Source organism: Maylandia zebra, linkage group LG14 (genome assembly GCF_041146795.1).
Source record: "Maylandia zebra isolate NMK-2024a linkage group LG14, Mzebra_GT3a, whole genome shotgun sequence".
Classification (NCBI taxonomy): domain Eukaryota; kingdom Metazoa; phylum Chordata; class Actinopteri; order Cichliformes; family Cichlidae; genus Maylandia; species Maylandia zebra.
The window spans coordinates 15608752-15626544 of record NC_135180.1 but is presented as its reverse complement, the minus strand read 5'-3'; the positions used below and the strand labels follow the sequence as shown (position 1 = coordinate 15626544).

At 41.7% G+C, this 17793-nt stretch overlaps 1 protein-coding gene across 5 annotated transcripts in view; it reads right to left on the bottom strand.

The window, feature by feature from the left end:
- dscamb (Down syndrome cell adhesion molecule b) overlaps positions 1-17793 on the bottom strand; it is a 134094-nt gene that overhangs the window by 94788 nt on the left and 21513 nt on the right. The window lies entirely within an intron of this gene.

Below are 17793 nucleotides of genomic sequence, written 5' to 3'. Positions count from 1 at the left end.
CCTCCTACAGGTCTGCAGAAAGCCACCAGGATGCTTTAATTTCTTTATTTTCTTCTGGACTTCTAATTCCCCTCCTCCCATATGCCGCCTACATGGATTATCACATGCTACTAAACTCAGTCGGGATCTGGCATGAGGTAATTACTTTAATACTGTGTCGGGAGGGGTGCGGTGGGGGATGTTATGTACTGATAAGCTGCGTCCCTGTTAAAGTTTTCTAATATGTTGCCACTCAAATATGGCAAAAACATGGTTGAGTCAAGACTTCATATGCAGTTGGTGCAATGCAACTGGTCAGGTCAGTGGTTCTCAGATTAGTGCCTGGGAACCCCATTTCCAACGGGTGTGCAAAATAGTAAAATAATTTTCTACAAATGACATGTTTTCGATATTAAACGTTTTCAGATCATTTAAGGTTGTTGCAAATGTTTCTTTCCAGTAAGGGCTCATTGGCTTTAAGCATGTGCAAACTGAGACATATTTTCATTTGGAGGTTTTTACTCATGAGCCTACAGCTGCATTTGGTTCGAGGCTGGTTTATCGTAGCTGTATAAGGTGTAGAGTATCAACTGTAGAAGAGTAAAAACACCAATGTGGGAACAAAAGGAGATTGAATGATACATGATAGGTTTTAATTCATGTAATATGTATATTTTGATGTTCCAGCCAGATCCAAAAAGCCAGGTGTTTTCCATCAACTCCTTTTTAAATTAAGAAATTTTGCATCTGTGTTGATTTGTCCACGTTGCTCCCTGCTGATGTGTGGTCTCAACACAAACTGCAACTGTCTGCATTTAAATAATTTAACAGTCAATTACTCCAGTCATGTTTATGAGAGTGCAATAATACAGTTGTTTAAACGGAGCGGTCGCACTCACTCTCACTAAAGCTAGCTGTGGAGGGATCTGGCTGTCTTTGCTACATCATTTCGAGTGGAGGGAGACAAAGCAAGGGAAAAAAAACAGTCTCCATTTTGTTTCTTTCCCAAGGACAGAGAGGAAGGAAGACACTTGCACAGAAATTCTCCCCAAATACGTCCAGTTCAATGAGAGATTTTGCCAGTCAGTCACACACATACATGCACACGCTGCACATAGGCAGTAATAAGCACAGACATTCAATATCCACACTGACAAAGAAAGCACAAACACACACACACACTCTGCCTGGGCCGACTAATATTCACGCGTGTCAGGTGGATCGGTCCATTCAGGGTGAGAACAGAGGGGTGCGTGTGTGTGCACAGGTTCTGCCTGGTAGCGTTTAATGGACCAGTGGTGTAGTCCGATAAAGGGCAGCCATCTATCTGCACCCACCCAGTCAACTCTGACACTGTTTCCACGGAAACGCCACCCGCGGGAGCCAGAAAGGGAGGGTGAGACCTTGAGGGAGCATATTCTCCTGTGCTGTCAGACTGCCAGGAGGAAGGAGACCAGGGATGGAGTGATAGAGGGACGGAGGAGTGGAGGGAGAGCAGAAGGAGAGAGAGGAGGGGTGCACCAGCCGCCTCACAGGGGTTAACTTTAATCAGACCTGACACACACACACCCCAGGAAAAAAGAGTGACAAATGCAACCAGAATCACATACTTACACAGATACACTTGCACAGGGAGAGGCGTCACACAGAGCCTGTGTTCATAAATGGCATATGGCAGACATAGAGCATGCATATGTATGTGCGTGTGGATGTCGTGTTCCTGCAGATGAATACACTGCGAAATGTGCAGCTAATAGAAAAGCAACACTTCCTGTTTCATTGTGAGATCGTTATCTATCACTTCTCCGCACTTTGTGAGTGACACAAAAAGCCTCAGATTCAAAGGAGTGAGATAGCATTGCCGTCCCATAGCCAGGTCAGTGTCATCTCCAATTATATCACAAATTAATAACTTTATCATTCATCATGTGAGTTGTGTCAGGTAATTTGTGCAGCCTGATTCACTTCCAAAGTATAGACAAAGTGTCAAACCTCAATATGTGTTTGCAGAAACCAAAAGATGGCTATAAAATACAAGCTAACATTGTTCATGTTAAATAAGACTGGAATTTCAGTCCACTTCTACTAACATTTTGAACCATGATTTAATCAATAATAAAGGTCATGATCTACTCAGTCATTACCAGCACTTACGAAAGTTAACAATAATAATAATAAAGAACAAAAATCTGCTAATGGAAAAAATGCACACTTTTGTTTAGCCTATTGTGATCTCATTACTTTACATGCTTTAGTGCAGTTTTCTGTTAAACAGCAAATTTGCCATTCTGAAGTCATTATCATCATTACTACAAATCCACACTACATAAAAACCAGTCTACACAGCACTAAACTACAGTGAACCACACTGTCCCACAGCCGCTAGCACCAATTAGAAGGTGTAATCTCTGCACATCTATCTGCCAGGAGGCCTGGGCACAAACACTGAGAAAAGAGAAAGCGGGAGAGGAGGAGGAGGAGAAAATAACCATTATTATTAGCAGGGCTGTCTGTACTGAAGGCCTGATCACCTTCTTTGCACACGCTCAGATTTCTGGGCTTTCTGCAGTCTGAGGACACACACATACCTCCTGTTAGGAAAGCTATTGTTGTAGACTTTTCCATAATACATCCTCATATCCCTCAACAACAAAATGCCACTAGTGCTGATGAATCTTAAAATGACATACGGGACGTGAGGGTGGGCCGATTTGTTGGTCTAGTGCCTCTGTGAGACAGATGGTGAAAAAGACTCTGTGCCAGGAAGCCTTTAGGAGTCAGGTGAGGTAATACAAAGAGTTCACATTTACTGGATGTAGAAGCACACGAGTCTTGGGTTCACGTCCTGTTTGTAGCTGTTATTTAAAGGCAGTTTTATTTAGTATTATCAATATTATTATTACATTTAAGCACCTTCCACAAACTAAATCACACACCAGAAGCTTGTCTAACATTTGTATGGGTTTCCTGATAAGGCGTGGCGGTGGCCACACAACTAACCATCTGGAAAATTCTAAGATTTTACATGCAATTGTTCACGCAACCACAAGAGGCTATGTGGGCATCTGCCGTTTTAACCCCCTTATGAAAAGAACAGTGTTGATTTTTTTTTCTGGTGAAGTTGGGCAGCTTTTGGCAAACTGTAATTGAGTTGTAAAAAAGCAGGATTTTTTTGTTTTTTATATCCTTCTGTGTAATGCCGTCATCCTCCTTCTGCTCGTCTGCTGATTACAGTCTGTGTAGTGTCTAGCAGTGTAACACTGACTTAATGTTATTTTGGCTGAGCAGAGCCACTGCAGCGACCCAAATGTCCATATACTATAATCTAATCTAAGATGATTCTGGCTCCGGATTGGCTAATCCAACACCACTCTTCCTAATCTGATGTCTAATAGATGACATCTGGACAAGATGACATAAAATAGAAAAAAAAAAAAACCACACAGGAGGCAATCTGAGTGACTTGTTTGTGAACAATAATCCCGCCTGTACAGTATGTTTAATCACTTAAGCATCAGTTTAGCTACATGTTTACCACAAAGAGAGACAGACAAACATCTTTTCTTTGAGTCAAAGCTTACAATGACACTCTGATATCGACCTTTTAATGTTGTGCTTTCAACCAAAATCCAATCACATGATTTTATTTCACTTTTATCGAAACATTTTAAACCGATAACTGAACCGGTTACACGCTTTAGCTGAGAGTTTTAGAAGTAAATAATGAAATACTTAATAAATAGTTAAAACGAGCTCGTCATGCTCACCTTTTTCTAGACAGCATGTGTCTTCCCTGCATTCACACCTCTCCCTAAAAAGAAATGAATAAGTACAGAGTCTATTTCTGCTGGTGTCAACACGTTCCTTTGAGTGTATAATGGATCAAATCATCAATAATCAATTGAATCTGTCACCTAGCGGAGGGAGCCCCCCTCGCTCTGACTGCCCATTTTTCTTCTGTCCACTCTGGAGGTGTGATACAAACCCTGAGTGGATGTTCTGTGTCTTTTTCCAAGCTGCGGGAGACCTTCTCAAAGAGCATAGCAACAGACCTGTCTACCCTGTAAAAATAGGATTGGCTTCTGTGAAGCCGACTTGACGCCACAGATACAACACACACACACTTCACTTCATTGATTATGCGCCCAAGCCCCCTCAGAGCCCAGCTTTACAAGTGATGTCTTCCCCTCTTCGCCTTGCTCGCTCTCCTTATAGCCCACATTTTCATCCTCTCGCTCAGATTTTGAGTCATTTACCTGCAACCGCATCAATATTTTAACCTTTCTGGATGCGGAGACTTCCATTATTTTTTCCTTTTGTATATTTCTATTGTTTCCTCTGGATAATGAAATGTTAATGTTACATGGGAATGAGAGACAGACTATAAACACACAGCGAAGACAAAACAGTGGGAGCCATGTTGCAGAAACTGTGAAAACTGAGGCCATCTTCATAGGTGGATTCTTTCTATTTAAATGTACACTTTATTGTATGCAGTAAGACAAATGCTGCTAACGTTAACTAATTTGACAATAATACATTTTTTGAAATCAACAGATATCATGAAAAAAGCTAAACCAGTTTCATCTTTATAACTGTAAGCTGCGCTGTGGTTTAGAGACGGCTTAAAGCACATTAGTGATCATTTTTGATTCATTTTAGGCGTCTACAGTGCTGATGCTGTGAAGAAACAAAGCTACACCATATTGCACCAAAGGACTCTCCTTGTTAAATTGAGCAATTATTAACTTGGAGGCAAAATATTATTTACATCCTGTTACTTGTTGCTTATTCATCGTCAGATTGAGCCGCTACAGATATGGTGGCTCTAAATTTTAGGCGGTACATCAAGTGATTTTCACAAATTATGCCAGTAAAGGGGAAAAATATGTAAACATTTCATACCCGAGAGTGTTTCATCCCATTATTTAGATATTATAGGCCTCTGCGAATCAGGGTCTGCACACTGTAGCATACAGATATTTCACACCAGCTTTCAGCAGCTGTCTATTACAGTCCGATAACGCAGAGAGAAGTATAAAATGCAGGTGCCGGGGCAGCGGAGTCTGAGCAAACAAATACCCTAAGAGGTTGGACAGATGTATTGAAAGCTGTTGAGTGATGTGTTTTTTCTTTATTGCAGTGCACACTGTTGACCGAGACAGAAGGAAACAAGGATATGGAGCAAAGAGAGAAAAAGGGAGACGAGGTGTTTTAGCTTGGCCACAATGTGTTCATGAGGGTGTTACCCAGAAAAAGACCAGACTGCACTGTATACGTGGCTCACAGATTATGGCTTTGACAACACCTTCCTTCTTTTATTTTAATTTTTTTTCTTGAGTAGAATATTCAAAATGTATTGGTTTAAGAAAATTTCCAATAATCAAAAGCAAATTAAACCTAATCTCTGATTTCAGAGTTTTTGAAATGTGCACATTATCTTTAAATGTGCTCTCTTTTCAAACAATATGCTCTCATTAATGGTTTCTCGCTACATCTATTTGGGAAACTCAGATTGTGGGTTATCCTGGATTATGCAAAGGACCCTATGCACAAACACTTATCAGTTTCATTTCTTTGTCCTCCCAATGATATTCATGCCAAATCCCACAGCGCCATATCTTTGCTCACAGCTGGCAAGTGTAACTAAAGGATTATGCAAGCAGCTTCTACAAGCAAATAGATTTCTCTCTACTTCAGAGGAAACTGCTAGTTATGCAGCGCCTATCTGTCCGCCAGGCATGCACAAAAACATGTCTCCCCTTTTTCATTTTTTTCCACTTGTTTTAACAGAGGGAGATGGAGGGAGGAGAGAAGAGCAGGAACGGGAAAGTAAACAAAACGAGCATTGAACCAGAAGGCTGTTCGCGTATAGGCACAGCCATTTTGTATTGTACGGCTGGCTGTACCGTAAACCACAGGCGTGCACACCTTTGGATTTAATGGAATATGGCTGCTAAAACAATAGAAGGCTGAACTTTGCGCGAACTGGATTTGCATTAAAGCACATGATTAGACAAGGCGCTGCCTCCGCCTAACAAGCCAATTAACATATGCCACTGGATAAACACTGATTGTCCACTTAGCTTCTCAGACTGAGCCCCAGCTCATGACTGATGCCTCGTAGCAGCAGCGCTGTTGGAAACATACGACACGAGGCTCCAGCTATTTGCTGTATGCAAATATTTGGAAGGTTTATTTCCCCATAAAGCTCTCGGCTCAACTCTAGCCTATGACAGCAATTTCTGATTGTCTGCATGGCCTCCCCACCGTCCCTGGGGGAAATGTGTATTAATTAGCATCGATCTGGAGGAAGAAAACACAGAGCAGATTGGGGCAGGTCCAAGGCCATCACAGATGCAGAGGCTTACTCGAAATAAGGCATTGTACATTTTAAGCAGCTAGCTGTCATCCCCACCCAAAGCAGAACACAATAAGTGAAACATTAATGTTATTGTGCGCTAAATTAACTCAATCAACAATATACACCTTTTTTAACCTAGATATCGCTGAGCATGTTTTGCGGAGACATCCAGACTTTTTGTGCCTCCCTCAGGCACTTTCTAATATACTGTAAATACAGTCAGAGTGCTGACCTCAGCTCCATCAGCTTTTGGACCATTTTTCTTCGATAATGTCCTAAAAGCCATAATGTAAATGTTTCTCGATCAGCAGCAATCAAATGCCCCGAGATGCATTCCATATCTTCTTGCTGAGGAGGCAAGGCCTCTTTGAGCCATTAGACTCCAAACAGCTGTGAAGGCCTCGTTATGTGCACAGCAGTGTATCACTGGACTCTCACAGAGAGCTCTGATATCTAATTTATTTTTTAAAGATGCATCTATCAGATGATGTGCAGCAAACTCAGTTTAGGATTTTGCTACTCTTTTTTTTCCTTTTCCTCCTCGCTTCCTTTGTCTGTCTCCGTCTTCAAAATTTGTGCGTGAACACATTTTGTTCTTTTAATCTAAACTCTGCAAAGGTTCAGTCACGGCCATTTTCACTGATTATATCTGAGCTTCTTTTGAAAATAAAGCTCTTGTATTATGGTAATCAGTCAGGGGACAACAGGAGCAAAGAGCTGTAAATCACTGACAAGCCTTATAGATACAGCAATAAATCATAAAGCAAAGGAAATAATAAAACACTTACCTTTTGAACCCATTTAAAGCTGAAATTCATTAACCGTGAATTAAGAGAAATTCATCTGTTTTGATAACCGATGCATCATTTATCAAAACGCATGACAAGCGACTGCAAACGATCTTGACACTTAGACTTTCTCGGTTGTGCAGATTCTTTATTGCTTCTTAAATTAAACCTTAAAGTAAAGTGCACATCTTTGAGTTTTAGACAGTTGGATGGATAAAAACAATATTTGAATAGACCGGTGTTTGGGACTTTGGTCTTAGGGGCATTATAATAATTTATGCACTGGCCTTATATGGGGAAACATAGCTACTGCCTCTCAATATATATGAGATTTCAGTCAGAGTAGTTGGATAAACTTAAGTGTTACATTGTTAAGCAATTTCCAAAGCTCCCTTTCAGAGAACATGGAATTTTTTTGGCTGGATGGCGGTACTGTGCTACTATTAATACAAATATTCTGTCTCAGCCAGCTGCAAAAAAGAAACCCAAGAACCATTTTATCTACAGTATGTTTCCATTTTTCAGAGACAAAAGACAAAGGAAAGGAAAGCAAAGGAAAGTTTGCTGGAAGAAAGAGACAACAATTACACTTGCCCTAGGAGGCCGAGGGAACCTGACCACGTTGCTATGGAAACTCAAGTACAGCAGAAAGTAACACGAAAATCAATTCAGATTGAGCTTATCTCTCCTCTCTCTCTTTCCTTTCTCATTTCGCAAGGGCTACAAAGCATGCTTCCACTCTGAATCACATTTTTAACTATTGCTGGGCTGATGCAGCACTAATCAGAACAAACACAAAGACTTTCCTTCCATTCGACCCTTAAATGGGAGGGAAAAAATGTGGATTATAGGATCCAGAAAAATGCTTCTTCAAACGCACACCTTAGAAACTGTATGAAAGAAAGATGCAGGCGAGAATGTGCTGCGACACAACACAAATCAGCCTCTGTCTCAGGCGCTCATTCTTGTGCTTTCTTTCCTTTCTCTCCATCCTCTTCACTCGCTCCCTCAAAGGGGCAACAGCAGCTGTACGCAGGTGATAAGCGTGTGCGGCGATGGGCGCTCGGCTGTGATAGGCTGGCTCAACTCCTACGCTGATGTGCAGATTACAGGCTGCGTCTGTCAAAAGGCCACTCTGCCCGTGGTTGTCACCTCGTGACGTCACTGCTGCAAATGACAGTTTGACTGGCCACATACACGCACAGCGCCATTAATGCTTCAGTACGACGCGTCCTCTCAGGTTTAAGAACCTCTTGTACAAGAAGTCCCCCACATATCTCGAAATCATTAATTCAGTGCGGTAATATCACAGGAAGCTTAATTATAAATGTTTTTGTCTGCTTTTAATTGCACACAGACACACAGCTAGCACACAGTGAGGACATAGCAGACCCGCTGTTTTCACCACAGCCACTTAGCAGCAGTCCACCGGGAGTTTGGGTGTTTGGATCTTAGTCACTGGCTGCACAATGACAAGGTGAGGTCAAAGACGGGCCACGAGTATACCGAGTGTGTGATTGTCTGTGTGTGTCTAAGTGTTGTTCTCAAGGCTCATGCCAAAGAAGAGGCAAGAGGAAAGAAAACGAGCCTTGAAGAAAAATAATGATGCTTGATGCCTCATACATCAAGGAAAAGATGGAGGGTCACCTTGCTGTGAAGTCAGCTGGTCATTTACTTGTGATGGATTCAATCTGGAGAGCGATTTGTCCATTTGTCACCGGTGAAGTCAACTCAAACTTGCACGATGCGCTAAAACTGTGCAGTAATTGGACATCTCAGGTGTTCGGGGAATGGCTAAAACAAAGCTGTATCAGAAGAAAAGTGACCAGTTATAGCTGCTTGGCACCAAAGAGAACATTTAAAAAAAAGAACAGTACAGCGACTAACAGTGATAAAAATTACGATAGTATATTTGTTGCACTAGTCCCAAACACTGATTAATGTTCAAGCCACCAATCAGCTCAATCGGGTTCATTTTCTTTTATTATTTGGCAAAAGAGTTTAAAATTTGCGCTTTTAAAATATTCTGATGATATTAGCAGGCTTCACCAGGTCACTGTATTAAGGGTTTGGGGTAGGATTAGTTTCACATCTTCACCTGTATTGGGGAAAATGGGAATCCTATAACAAAAAAAGTCTGGGGCTAAAATGCATGCAACAACATGTAATAGTTTCTAAAACTATGTTTGTTTAGCGCGTGGCAAAAATGCACCCTAACGCTAGCCCAGATGAACGTGAACAGGTCAACGCTTGAGGAGACACAGCAAAGAAAAGAAAAAGAAACAAAGTCTAGTCAAATTTGATCGACCCGAGAGGGAAATTCTGCCTCCCAGACACTGATTCTTATTTTCCATAATGCAACTCAATGGCAATCCTGCCTGGTCAGAGCACGTGTCTTTCAAGTCCCAAGCATTTTACAGAGGCTGTCCGGTAACATTTGTAGCAACTAAACCTGAGCTGAGATAACACGGAGAGCTCCAAGAGCTTCGTAACTCGGGAAGATGCAGTAGTGTTTTCACAAGCTATAGCTGGATGTTAAGACGAACTTATACATCCACACAGTGTTTGGTTGTAAAATTAGATCCCTCTCTCCGACTCTCTGATTGGTGTCCACTGCAGGTGTTCTGAAACCATGATCATGTCTAATCAGTGTTACAGATGCCCAGCATGGGGCCCACGGGCTCCCAGGCACTGTGTGAAAGTTTAAAGAGGCTCAATGTGATTTACTGTATTTTTACAGATTTACCACCCTGGGAGAAGAATAAGAGCAAGTATTAATCCTTGATTGGATGGAAGATGAGAGAGAGAGAAAAAAATGGAGTGAAAAATCCCTATTAGGTCAGCAGAGTAATTTGAGTTATTAAGTGCCTTTTTTACTCTAATCAGTCACTTAAGATGGGATCAGACACTGCTGCATTATGGGATGTGACTGAGCACACCAGTTTGTCTCAATTTATCCCAGTGCTTGAGCTGGGAACATATGGACACATTCCTCCGTGAACCCCACCACCTGTCATGCATGACACATGCAGACACATGCATGAGCACAGGGTGCTTGCACCTACGCAGCCATTTCATTCAGCAGCCCACATACAGGAGAGTTTATAAACAGAAATTAATTGCTTGTTCCGGCTGTAATTAGCTCACACCATGCTTATTACTAATCTGTGTTTTGGCCCGACGCCAGGCTAGTTCTGGCCCGGATCCAGTCCATTTTCAGCCGAGCGTTGCTCTACAGTAATCCAAAAGCTCAGGCAGGATGGACCTTTTCCTCTAGATGAGCTTCTTTCAACCACAAAACTTAAATTTCTAACTTTTCTCTGGAAAAAAAGCTAAGTTATTTACATCTTTCTATTTCTGTCTTATTTGTTAAGGTAATAAGACAATGCGTATAAGATCAACAGTAACTTCAAATTGCATGTCATCTCGATAGTCTACACTTTCTTTCAGCAGATCGCACTGGCCTCCGTAACACAAATTTCCTAAAATGAGATCACTGCACTCGCAGCACACTCTTCCAAATCAGCGCTTATCTAAGCTTCTGTCTTCAGGCCAAGTCAAAAACAAAGCGGCATCCCCCATAGCCAAATTGCCTATTAAAGATGAGAGCATGTTCAGTCTCCCATTGCGCCTAGCCATCACCACCCTAATCATTCTCAGCCTAAACAGCCTAATGGCTGCCATATTGCTACTGTTTATTAGTAAACACTGATGGAAGAATGCCCGCCTCAACAGTTGTTGATTTTGTCTATCCGTATGGAGTATCAGCTGGGAATCACAGCCACCGTGCCAGAACGCTGCCTGCTGTTCAGTCCCCCATCACTAAACAGATTGCTTTATTGTTTTATGTGCATAGCGATTATGTCAGTAGACGGTTTAATATAAAACATGAACATCAGTGAAACAGTTGTTCAACAGATGAACTAAAAAAAAAAGAAAAAGGAAAAGAGAGGACATGAAAGGAACTTTTTTAAAAATTGCATTGTGTTTCTGTGAGAATGTACGAGTCTGTGCATCAGCTCCAGAGCTGGATTCTTCAAAGATCACCTTAGGTTTAAGATGCTTTTGGGAAGCCCAGTCCAAGATTGATTTCCCTCCATCTCAGTCTCAGTAACCCTTCTATCGATCCTTATCAAATATGTATCACGTCCTCAAGCCCTCACCACAACTAAGATGGAGACTTCAAACAGTGGAAGCTCAAAGAGAAAGTCAGAGGGGAGCGAGGTTTTCTTTATCTCTCCTCTGTGCTGAAGGAAGATCTGAATCCAAATAATAATGTACAAAGCGTAAAAATGTTCCTGAACCATCCAAAAACCGCTGCTTATTAAAGAACCTTCAAGATGAAAATGTGATCCCAGCTATTTTAAAGCCTCAAACATCAAAGCTTTCAAAATAACACGGTGTGAATGCCACCCAACAGCGAGCTAAGACAAGGCAACAGTGAGATGACTGCGCGCACAATGCGTGTACACAAGAAAACATCTCCGCGCTAACCTCACTTCTTGCTAAAAGGGTCTTGTCTCGTCCTGTTCCAATTCCCCAAACTCCCCTTCACGCAGCACTCATAAGTCGCAAATGCACAAAATGCATCCTTCAGCTCGCGTTCCCATAATTCTCTGTGGCAGCAGAGTGATTAATGCGCACAACTATTGATTTTGCTTTTTGCTTTTTTTATTACGAGAGAGTGGCCTTAGCCCACCAACCCAAAACACTCCTTATGTGACAACATCACAAGCTGCACACACACCAAATATGTGCTGTTAAAAATAGAAATAGTTACTCAGAAGCAGCACATTTACAGAGAAACATACTATAGAAAGAAAAAGCACCCCATCTCCTTTAGAGTCAGTGTGTGTGTGTGTGTGTGTGTGTGTGTGTGTGTGTGTGTGTGTGTGTGTGCGTGTGTGTGTGTGTGTGTACATGTTTAGACGTCCTTGTTGAGGACAGAAAATTGGCTTGGCACTATACTTGTGGGGACCAACAGTCACTTATGGGGACAAATGCCCGTCCCCACGAGTTTAAAGGCATTTTTAAGGCTCAAAATGTGGTTTTAGTGTCAGGGTTACAATTAGGTTATCATTAGGTTTAGGCTGAGAACCATAACCATTTTTAATGGTTAGGGTAAGCGGCTAGGGAAAGCATTATGTCAATTAGATGTCTTCACTAAGATATGAAAACAAGCGCGTGTGTGTGTGTGTGTGTGTGTGTGTGTGTGTGTGTGTGTGTGTGTGTGTGTGTGTGTGTGTGTGTGTGTGTGTGTGTGGACTGGGAAAAGGGGTGCAGTGAAAGACAAGGGTCAGCATTTCACTAACTGCTGATCTGTGTGGGAGGAGGGGGGGAGCAAAATGATAGGCGGTGTTGTTTTCATAGGGTTTCACTGCAGAATGGGTGGAGTTTGGTGCAAACACACACATACACACAGGCACATATATGTGCTGATATGCGCACATGCTCATAATAATATCTTGAGCTTTCTCTGAATTCCAGTCATCGCACTCTTGTGCTTGACCCATTTTCAAGCCCCCCAACAACAAGATCAACAAACCCTGCTCGTGTGGGGAGGAAGAAACAGAAATTTGAAAGAGACTGAAAGTGAGAACGAGTGAAGAAAGCTTTAAAGAGGAAGACAGAGGGACGAGATCATGTGGCGAATGTGATGCAGTCTCTTGTTTACCAAAGAAAAAGCCTCACCCACACGTCTCTCTAGCCCTTCCTTCTCACTCTTTTGTTTCCTCAACTCTCCCCTCACTTCCTTTCTTCTAATCTGTCCTCTCCTTCTCGACATTTCATTGCATCTTATTCCCTCGCAAGCTCATTCCTAGCACTGTGCCCTCCTTTCAAGGTTGGCCTGACTTTGGGCGTGTTGAATTTACAGCCCCATCTCTGCCTGCCTTCTCAGTGCCCTCACTGTCAATCTCAGTGAAAAATGGAGACGGTGGCACATCACTGGCATGATAAAAATCCTGCAACAGTGATCACGTAAACCAAACACCTACAGTAGCCCCTTTGAAGACATCCTTTACATTCCCGCGACTGGGCCGCTGGCTGGTTAAGGCTGTGATTCTATTAGGAAGCAAACTGTTTAATTAGCCCCTATAAGCACTCACAAGGAAGAGAGACGAGTGAGCAGAATGCAAGAAGCCAACACGCATGTGACTGAAAAATGTAGCCAGATTTTTTTTTTTGTCCCCTTCGCCGATGCTCTGAGTATTGGATGGAGTTATTTGCATAAAGCAAATAAAAAAAATAGCATTTTCCATGCAGGAGGAAATTGACTGGGGCACTGTGCCAAGCAGGTTATGCAACGAAATGAGAGGAAAAGAAAAAAGTCCGACAGTCAAGGCCGGCGGAGGAGGATGGAAGAGAAGAGAAGTATTTTCCTCAGTCAAACATAAACATAAAAAATGTCAACATCTGATTTTATCATTATGGATAAACACTATATTACAATATATTATATATAGTGTATACAAACCAAAAAAACTCTCTCTCTTTAAAACGTGCGCGGTATGATCCAGTGATACAGGATATGTTTGTAGTTCTATTTTGCAATTAATAAACAGTTAATAAATATTAGAAATATTTAGTTTATCACAATATAATTTGCGAACAAAATCAAAACAAACAAAAAATGTGATATTTGTTAATAAATGAAGTATGAGGACATGTTTTTGGTTAAAAAAAATATTACTGAATAGTAAAAATATATTTATATAAAGATTTGGCCAAATCTAGACGACAGACAAGTGCTGTACTCTTATAGAATGTATGCACTGTCCAAATTTTATTCAAACATCGGAGAAGAAAAGTTATGCAATGTTGTGTGAAATTAAGAGGGTGGACAGCCAAGATGGCAGCACACCCTGGAAGTAGGCAGGACCTCTGGAGTCTCTTCCTTCCTTCGCACTCTAAGCCTGTGTCTTACTGTATTGCAAAATAAAGCTTCCTGTCTTTCATCTCTAACCTAATCTCCTGCCCGAAAAGACGAGAGGCATGCATTTTCTTTCCCTGAAGGAGGCCGTATCTCCTTGTGACAGGGAGATATGGCCTCCTTCTTCTTTTCCTGTCCTCTCCCCATCCTACCTGACCCCTCCTCACCTTTCCCCTCTTTACCAGCTGTCCCCCAGGGAGTTTCTGCAGGTCATCGGTCTGGCTTACACGTCATTATCATAGGCTGTGTCAGGTTTCCTCCCGGATTAGTTTGTGATAGGTGTACAGGTTTAGTTTCTCTTAGCCTAAGTACATTACAGCACTGGGCCTGATAGGTCTTGTCAAATGAATCATATCATTCATTTTGATTTTAATAGTTAGAAACCAAAGCTACAAATCCCCAGCAATTTAAAAGACAACGATATGAGGCTAACTATTACAAATGATGAGATGGTTGATAAGTGTTGTCAGTGGTCAGTGACAGCTGAGCCTAGTTCTTCCAGAAGTTTCATCCTGTTAAAAGAGAGTTTTTCTTCCCACTGTTGCCAAGTGCTTGATCAAACATTTCCCTTCTTAAACTCATTTTGTCATTTTGTCCTGTATTTTCATGTTATTTTTATTTTAGATGCATAGCACTTTCACCAACAGCTGTTTTTTTTAATGTGCTATAGATTAAACTTGATTTGGCACAATCTTTAAAAAGAAAGATTCTGATGCTTTTTGGGACAACATCCTAGACCAAGATAGGCAGCAATCTGACATTATTGAGAAATACAAGTCAAATTATAATTTATTAACCTAAAGAAAGGATCCAATTACATAATCTAAACACTCACATCTAGGCACTACGCCGAAAATTCCGCTCTTTCAGTTTCAAAGTTTGATGCCTCTACTTGCAAAACAAAAGTTAAACCCTGAGAGCTATCTTGTGTGCATCCTTTCTTACCAACAGCATGATAACTTTGGGCTAATGTTCCCTCTTCATCTATAGTGCGCAAGAACAGTCAATAAGAAGTTGGTCTGTACACGGTAGGCACAAGAGGAACTAATCTACAACTTGACAGATTTCAGCTCACGACTGACGATGCAAGCACAGGGCGAATTTGTGCTCAAATTGCACAACATACGTAACTATGAACATCCTAGAGATGAGCACAAGGTCTCTGAGACAACATGTTCTCTGCAGCTCATTCGGCGTTTAAGCACTGGTTTTGCAGAAGCTCTTGTCTGAAACCAAGGCCGCCCAGCTCATTAAGCTGCCTCATATCATGAATGATAGGAGACAAAAGGCAGGTAGATAGAAAACACAGAGACACACACTATCCCTTTTCAAAAAGCACGGGCACTTGACATGCAAACACACCGGGGTGTGTAAAAAAAAAAAGAAAAGCTCTGCATTTACATGAATGTGTGCACACAGGTAGTAAGACAACAGGAGCGCACACGTGCATTCAAATAAAGGTCCATCATATAAAATCCTGGCAGGACCACAGTAGGACACAGCTCAACTCCTCCCCTCCCTACTCTACCTTCCTTCCTTTCATATTTTTTTACCCCTTTCATCTCTGTATTAGCTCTGTCAATTGTTTATCAAAAGCGGCGAGGAGGCGATCGGAGCCGGCCATTTGAAAGCTCATGCTGCGAGATCCATTTTAAAATTCATGACGGGTTAATGGTATGTTAGTGGCAACATTAGGACCCGGTGAGCTTGCATCATGCTCATTCACATTGAAAACAGGCCGCTTCAAATGACTACTAAGCAGTCCTCGTTCTGAAAGGTAATTCATATTGTAATTAACTTTTCAATCACAGCTGATTAATTAAGACAAGCTCTAGTCTGTAATTATGCATCTATTTTTGACCCTAATGTGAATCACTGGATATTCCACAGATGTCAGCAGCTGCGATTTGAGCCAGTTTCCTCTCTGCGACTTAGAGATCTCAAAAGGCAAAAACTCACACCTGAACATTTAAGCAGTGAGCACATTGTTGGTATCAGCTTAGATGTTTCAGAGCCGCAGGTCTTTATCACCATGATCTGCCACAATGTTTTAACCATTTTGATTATTTCAGCCTCTATTCAGAGAAATATCTTATAAAAGATGTGTCTTTCTTCTAATTCTGATGCACCGTGCAAAGGTAGAGAAGTGCACTTGATGTTACCGCTCCCAACAAAAACCTGAGATTAATAATTCAGTGAGGCGGTGGGATAGCTTTATTTTGTGTCCTCTGAGACTAAATCGTCTTTTATGTAAAACTGAATAAAAGAAAGGAAAGGGCTGTGGAAAAAAAAAAAGTCGGAAAACTAGGCTGGGCCAGACTGCATCCCCCTGCCATTGTCAAGCCCGGTTGGTATCCTTATGGTGTCTCTCACTCACTCTCTTGTTCTTTGCTCACGCACAAACACGAGCACACAACACACACACACACCTCCTAACCCTCCTAGAGTAAACATACCCTCTCCATAACAGTGCGCGGTGAATCCGCTCATGCATCAGAATCTACCATCAAATATTTATCACCGAGCAGCAGTGATTTTGACCGTGTGCTCATGCTTTTGACAGCACTCGCCTGCTGCAATACTTATTGGAGTAAACACAGACAATCCGATATCGTTGTTCTTTTGAACACTCGTGAAAGAACTCAAAAGAACACCAAGTGTACAATATAATCCATCAAAACTTCACTGCATATTCTATAGGCCGTCTGGCCTGCGGTAAAAAGCACAGACATCACTGTGGACTGTATCAGAGCTGATTTGGAAAAAATAATTGGCAGACATTGCATTTTAATTTGCAGAAATGGCACAAATACTACTCCTGGTCTATACACGGAGAGGCGTTCTTCATGTATTTTCTAATTCAGGACAACAAACTTTTGTTTTTGATCTAGAGAACACACGTAAAAGTATTTCATTTGCATGGACGCTTTTGTTTTTTCAGTCACACTTAAGATAAACATCATCTCTGGGTCTTGTCTACATGATTCATTTCATTTGCAGAACCTAATCATATCTGCATGCTGCGTATTTGCTCGCTCTCCGTGACATTAGGCAATGTCTTCAACCAGCAGCTTGCAGCGAGTAACTCGAGTAACCTCGAGTAAATAAGTCGCTGGCATGGATCAGAAGACACATCTTCATGCTTGAGCACACACATTTAAAATGCCACCAAAACACCGTCCCAGATTCTGCCTTCAGTCAAATGACATCAAGTGCTCACTTACAGGTCCCTGAACGCCACAGTATGAAGCAAAATCAGCCAGCGGGCAGTACATGGAGCAATCAAAGAGATAAGCATCCCATTTAACCTGAGTAAAAATTCAAGCTACAGAACGTTCTGGTGTGTTGCGCTATCCCGCTGTGCCACTGGATTCAAATAAGGAGGGTAAACTAGGTCATTGGTATGTAATGCTATGTAAACTGTCCCACTTTACCCCTTGCTGGACTCAAAATGGCGTTGGCTGAGGTGGAGTGTGTACAAGAAAGAGAAGCCCAGTGATTCAATGTGACAGTTATCAACATCCTCTGGCTAGTGAGAGGACATAGCTGTATAGAGCTGCAGAGCCCCAGTAATGGCAGACTCAGCCAGTAAACAGGTAAGAAGATGACTCACAGCTAAACAGAACACAGCGTCCAAAGAGCACAGAGCAAAGTGGAAGGCAACTGGGCATAAACAGCAAAAAAAAAAAAAAAGGACACAACTCTCAGAAATTACCGGCATGGCCACTAAA